Source organism: Microtus ochrogaster, chromosome 6 (assembly GCF_000317375.1).
Source record: "Microtus ochrogaster isolate Prairie Vole_2 chromosome 6, MicOch1.0, whole genome shotgun sequence".
Taxonomy (NCBI): Eukaryota; Metazoa; Chordata; class Mammalia; order Rodentia; family Cricetidae; genus Microtus; species Microtus ochrogaster.
Genome location: NC_022013.1, coordinates 23111493 through 23117492, shown reverse-complemented (window position 1 = coordinate 23117492; position 6000 = coordinate 23111493). Strand labels below are relative to the sequence as shown.

Here is a 6000-nt window from a genome sequence, read left to right as displayed (position 1 = left end):
GTGTGTGTGTGTGTGTGTGTGTGCGTGTGTGTGTGTGTGTGTGTGTGTGCGTGTGTGTGTGTGTGTGTGCAGGTTCACATATGTGCCTGCAGGTAAAGGCCAGAGGACAACTTTGAGTGTTCTTCATCATGAGCCATTATCTTGTTATTTTGAGACAAGGTCTTTCACTGGCCAGAATTGCCAAGTAGAGTAGGCTAGCCAGCTGGGGAGCCCCAGAGGTGAGCCTGCCTCTGCCTTCGCGGTGCTGGGATTATAAGCATGCTCTACGTCACTCTGTCTGGCTTTTTTATGTGTACTCTGAGATCAAACAAGCAATTTACTAACCAAGCAATTTCCTCAGCTCCAAACGAAGTCTTTTATTCTCTGTTTTATTCCCGTCCTTACATCGGTCTCGTTTTTTTCAGACGTTTTTGTCAGTGATCTTTATTTAATCTTTTCTTTCCCCTTCCCCTTCACAACATCCTGCTGTACTCCATTTCTTTCTAATTTCTCCTGTCTAACCTTGCTTTCTTGTATTTTCCCTTTCTTTATGTCATTTATTTGCTATTTCTGTATGTACTTTAATTTTCAACTTCATAGCCATGTTACATTATTTTACCGTTTTCTGTTTGATAGTCATTGGGGATGTATCTGTGGACTTTTACCCAAAGTTAAGTATATTTCTAAACCAGGTGTTGGCTTGGTGTTGTTGCTCCCACGGCAGCTTGTTATCTCCTCTCTGAATGGTACTGGGAATTGTGCCTTAAAAGCTCAATACGAGCAGGGTGGTGGTGGCGCACAACTTTAGTCCCAGCACTGGGGAGGCAAAGGCAGGTGGATCTGGGAATTTGAGGTCAGCCTGGTCTACAGAGCGAGTTCCAGAAAAAGTCATGGTTGCACAGAGAAACCCTGTCTTGAAAAACCAAAACAAACAAACAAACAAGCTCAGTAAGAAGATGCCCAAATGGAACTGGAGGAGCTATCAAAACCAAAGCCAACAGATGCGTAAATCATGGCTCAGACACGAAAACATAAAAAATAATCAAAGCAAAACAAAAACCATGTCATCCCGACTCCTGCAAAAGATCTTGATTCCTCAGCTACTGAACTCAAAGACGTGAAATTAGTAAATGGCAGATAAAAAATTCAAACGTTTACATGTGAAACGATCCGTGGCCTCAAGGGGACTGATACAAGCAGCTGTACGAAGTGAGGAAATCAGGTCAGATCAAGAGAGCCAGCAGGATAGATGAGAAAGTCGGAGACACAGGAAAACCAGCACCAGGGAAGAGCAAGGGAAGTGAGAGCATTTCAATAAAATAGAAATGCTGAAATGAAAATTCAACAAATCAAGTAAAGTAGCACAGTGGAAATCATCAACAGATCGCACCAAGAAGAAAGAATAGAAGGGAACATCAAGGAAATCATCATCCTAAAATTAAAAAAAATAGCCTGACAACAACTTCCTAAAATCCTGAGATCCAACCAAGAATCCAGATGCAACAGAAAGAGCTGAGATTTAAAAAACAAAAACAAAAACTAAGGTATAGAGAATCTATTCAATGAAATTAAAAGCTGTAAGAGAAAAATATCAACTCACAAACACATGAGAGTAACATTCGACTTCAGCACAAACCCTAAAAATGACCAGGAAAATGTAGGCTAATCTGTTTCTATCATTGAAAGTAAACTAACTGTTAACCAAAATTACTATCTACATCAAATTATCTTAAAAAATTCATGGAGAGGAACTGGCAATATGAATTTGATAACACATAGTGGAAGGAGAGTACCAATTCCTACAAGTTTTCATCTGAGCTCCAGATATATACACGACACACGCATGCCCTCCCTCCACACGCACTAAATAAATGTCAAAAATATTTGCTAAAATAAGTTCATGGAGACGTAAGGACATTTCAAGACAAACACAAATCAAAGCAACTCTTGACCACTGCAGAAATGCTTGAGGAAATCTTCAACATGAAGAATAAAGTCTCAACTAAGAGAGCCCATAAAAGAATGTAACTTTATCATATAGAATAGATGAATAAGGGAAACTCAGAAAGGATCCACCGTGTCCAACACAGTCAACTAACAAACCCCTAATATGAATGGAGAAAAGAAAAAAAAGAGCAAACAATAATTCCATAACCAGAAAAATAACCAACAGTTTCAGGAGTTAGCAAACGTCTCCTTAATAACACTAAATGCAAGTGGCCTGAATGCATCAATAAAAAGTCACAGATTAAATGGCTGGATTAAAAAAAGAAAAAAGATTCAACTCTTTGTTTTCTCAAAAACAAACCAAAACAAAACACAGCCCACTGACAAAAACACACTTAATGTGAAAGTGAAAGATAGGAATTTGACAAACAAACAGGAGCTGAAAACAAGCTGGTATAGCTGTTCTCAAAGCTGTTAAAGTACACTGCCTATCAAAATTGGTCAGGACAATAAAGGATGCCACTACATAGTAGTAAAAGGAACAGTCCATCAAGAAGAGAGCATGTTGTAAATATCTATGCATTGAATGCTGGGACTTCCAATTTCATAGAACAAACACCACGAGTATAAAGCAACAGCTGGTTCCAATACAGTGGTGGGTGATCATAATATCCCATCTCAGCAATAGATAGGCCATCCAGACCTGAAGTCAGTAAAGAAACTTCAGGGTTGATCCACACCCAAGATCGCATGGACTTGGCAGGCATTTACAGAACATTCCTCTCAACAGTGCAAAAACACATTCATCTCTGCAATCCATGAAACTTCCACTAAAGTCGATCACATTTAGATCATATTTTATGCCATAAGAAAGTTATAACAATATAAAGTAATTGAAACAGCTTTTGTATCTTTTCAGAGTGCAGTGAAATATGACTAGAAATCAATAAAGAGAAAAAGGGCAGGAGCTCACAAGTGTGCTCTTGAGTGAGCAGTGGGTCATTGAAGAAACCTTGGAGAAAAAAATAAATTCTGAAAATCAAATGAGAAAAAAAGCACAACTTATCAGAATCTTTGAGCTATAACAAAGGCCGTTCTAAGAGGAACACTCGTAGCTATGACTCCTCTTCTGAAAGATCTCACCTAAATCACCCAGGGTGAACCTCAAGGTCTTGGGGAAATAAGAACAATTCAAACCCAGAAGTGGAGGATGAAAAGGTGTAGTAAAAAATCAGGAAAGAAACTCGGTGAAACGAAGAGTTGGTTCTCTGGAAAAACGAATGACAATTTGTTGTCCAAATGAACTGAAGGAAAGAGAGGATACCAAAATTAATAAAGTTATATATAAAAGGGGGACATTACCACAGGTTTCAATGAAATCTAGAAAATGTTTAGGAAAAAGATATATATTTTGAAAAACCTAGAAGAAATGGATAAAGTCTAGATGCATATGACCTACCTAAATTAAATCAAGAATGTATAAGCAAGTTAAACAAACCCCAAAGAAGCCACAAGACTGAAAGCCTGGACGAGGCAAAATTCACTGCTGCAGAATTTACCAGAACTTTAAGGAATGCTAAGACCAGTGCTTCTCAAACTGTTCGTGAAGTAAAAAAGAAAGGGATACTACCAGACTCATTAACTCTGTTATCAAGCTTGAAAAGAACACACACGCACACACATACACCACACACACACACACACACACACACACACACACACACACACACACACACACGCCGGCGCGCGCGTTTCCCTGATAAACATAGAAGGAAGAGTTATCAATTATCAGTAAAACAATTTGCAAGCTAAAAATCATTCTAATAGCAAACTTGCTGAGAAGGAAAGAAAACCAACAATGAAAAAATAAACAAAGAAAAACAAACAACAAAAGAAGCAAAAATAAACAAAAACAAAAATGAAGCCCAAAACAAACAAACAACAAAACAAAACCCCAGTGATAACTCTAACCAGGAAAGTGAAAGCTGCCACGACTAAACTCAGAACGCTGAAGAAAGTCATTAAAGACGACCCTAGCAATCGGGAGGACCTTTGGGGTAGTTCCTTGTCTTGTCACTGCAGTGACCAGACAGAGGCAATCTTAGGGAGGTTTGCTTGGTTCACAGTTCGAGGATGTGATCCACCGTAGCTGGGAGTTCGTGACCGTCTGAACTGGAGGCAGCTGCATTTGCAGTCTACAGAGAGATAAACAATGTTGCCAGCTCTCTTTCTACTTTTTGTTCAGGCCAGAACCCCAGCTGTGGAAGGATTCACAGTTAAAGTTGGTCTTCCCAACCTCCACCCATCTGGTCTGTATGCTCGCTCACAGGCATGTCTTAAGTCTTGTCGCCTATGGATTCTAGAACCTGTCAAGTGTACAACACTAACCATCTCAACCTCCCATGTTCATGGTTTGGCAAGAGTAACACCATGAATATTAATACTAAAATCAATTACAATTCTACTCCATCCTCACCTAAATCTTAATGACAGAATTGGAGGGGAGTCTTTAAAGTCATGTGGGGAAAAAAGATCACAAATAGGAGGGGGAGGGGCTGGAGACATCACTATACCTGATCTCAAACTATACTACAGAGTTATAGTAATAAAAACAGCATGGTTCTGAAACAAAATGTAAATAGACCAATGGATTAGCATACACAACCCTGATATAAACTCTCAACCACAGCCACCTAATTTTTGACAAAGTTGGCACAAACGTTCATTGTCAAGAAGACAACCTCTTTAACAAATGTTCCTGGAGACACTGGATGTAAAACAATGATCCTAGACCCATCTCTTGTACAAAATTTAATGCAAAATAGTTCAAAGATCTTCATGTAAAGCCTAAAACTGTTAGAGGAAAACAGTGTTTCTTGGTTTTGAAGATGTGGCCATAGGCAAGAGCCTTCTGCAAAAGTTTTCAGCATCTCTGGAAATCATTCCAGGAACTGACAGATCGGGTGTGTGTAGGATAAAAGCTTCTGTACAGTGTTGGGACAACCAGCAGAATGGAGAGACTACCACAGAGTGGGGGGACCAGCCGAGTGGAGACATAACCACAGAGTGGGGGGACCAGCCGAGTGGAGACATAACCACAGAGTGGGGTGGACAGGCAGAGTGGAGAGACAGCCACAGAATGGGGGTAGAGGTAGCAGAGTGGAGAGACAACCACAGAATGGGGCAGGGGGACCAGACAAGTGGAGACATAACCACGGAGTGGGGGGGACAGGCAGAGTGGAGAAACAGACATATAATGGGGGACTGTATCCACCAACTGTACATCTAACAGGATTAATATCTAAACTCTGTGAAGAACTCCAAGATTTAGCACCAGGAAAACAACCCATCCAATCAACAAACAGGCAAACTAACTGAACAGGTAATTCTCAAAAAAAATATGAATGACCAACAAATACATGGAAACCACATTTAACACCCCCAGCCATCAGGAAGATGCAAATTAAAACAACAACCAGAATGAGACAAAAACAATGCAGGTTAGAGTGTGAGGAAGGAGGAACCCACATATGCACTGCTGGCGGCACTGTCAGCGGGGCTGTCGCTGTGAAATCAGCTGTGGAAGTTCCTCAGAAAACTAAAGTAGGTGCTGGGGGTGGTGCACGCACTCGGGAGGCAGAGGCAGGAGGATCTCTGTGAGTTTGAGGGCAGCCTGGGCTACTGAGTGAGTTCCAAGCCAATTCAGGCTACATAATGAGATCTTTGTGTACACACACACACACACACACACACACACACACACACACTGAGAACAGAGTTGTTACATATTGAGATCTTTGTCTACATACACACACACACACACACACACACACACACCCTGAGAATGGAGTTGTTGAGGTGACTCAGCAGGTGAAGGTACTTGCTGCACAAGCCTGGGTTACATCCCTAGAACCCAGATAAAAATGGAAGGAGAGGGGCTGGAGAGATGGCTCAGAGGTTAAGAGCATTGCCTGCTCTTCCAAAGGTCCTGAGTTCAATTCCCAGCAACCACATGGTGGCTCACAACCATCTGTAATGGGGTCTGGTGTCCTCTTCTGGCCTGCAGGCATACAC

At 41.0% G+C, this 6000-nt stretch overlaps 1 protein-coding gene across 18 annotated transcripts in view; it reads left to right on the top strand.

Moving 5' to 3' along the window:
- The window catches only part of Nfasc (neurofascin), a 160378-nt gene that overhangs the window by 107920 nt on the left and 46458 nt on the right, over nt 1-6000 (top strand). The window lies entirely within an intron of this gene.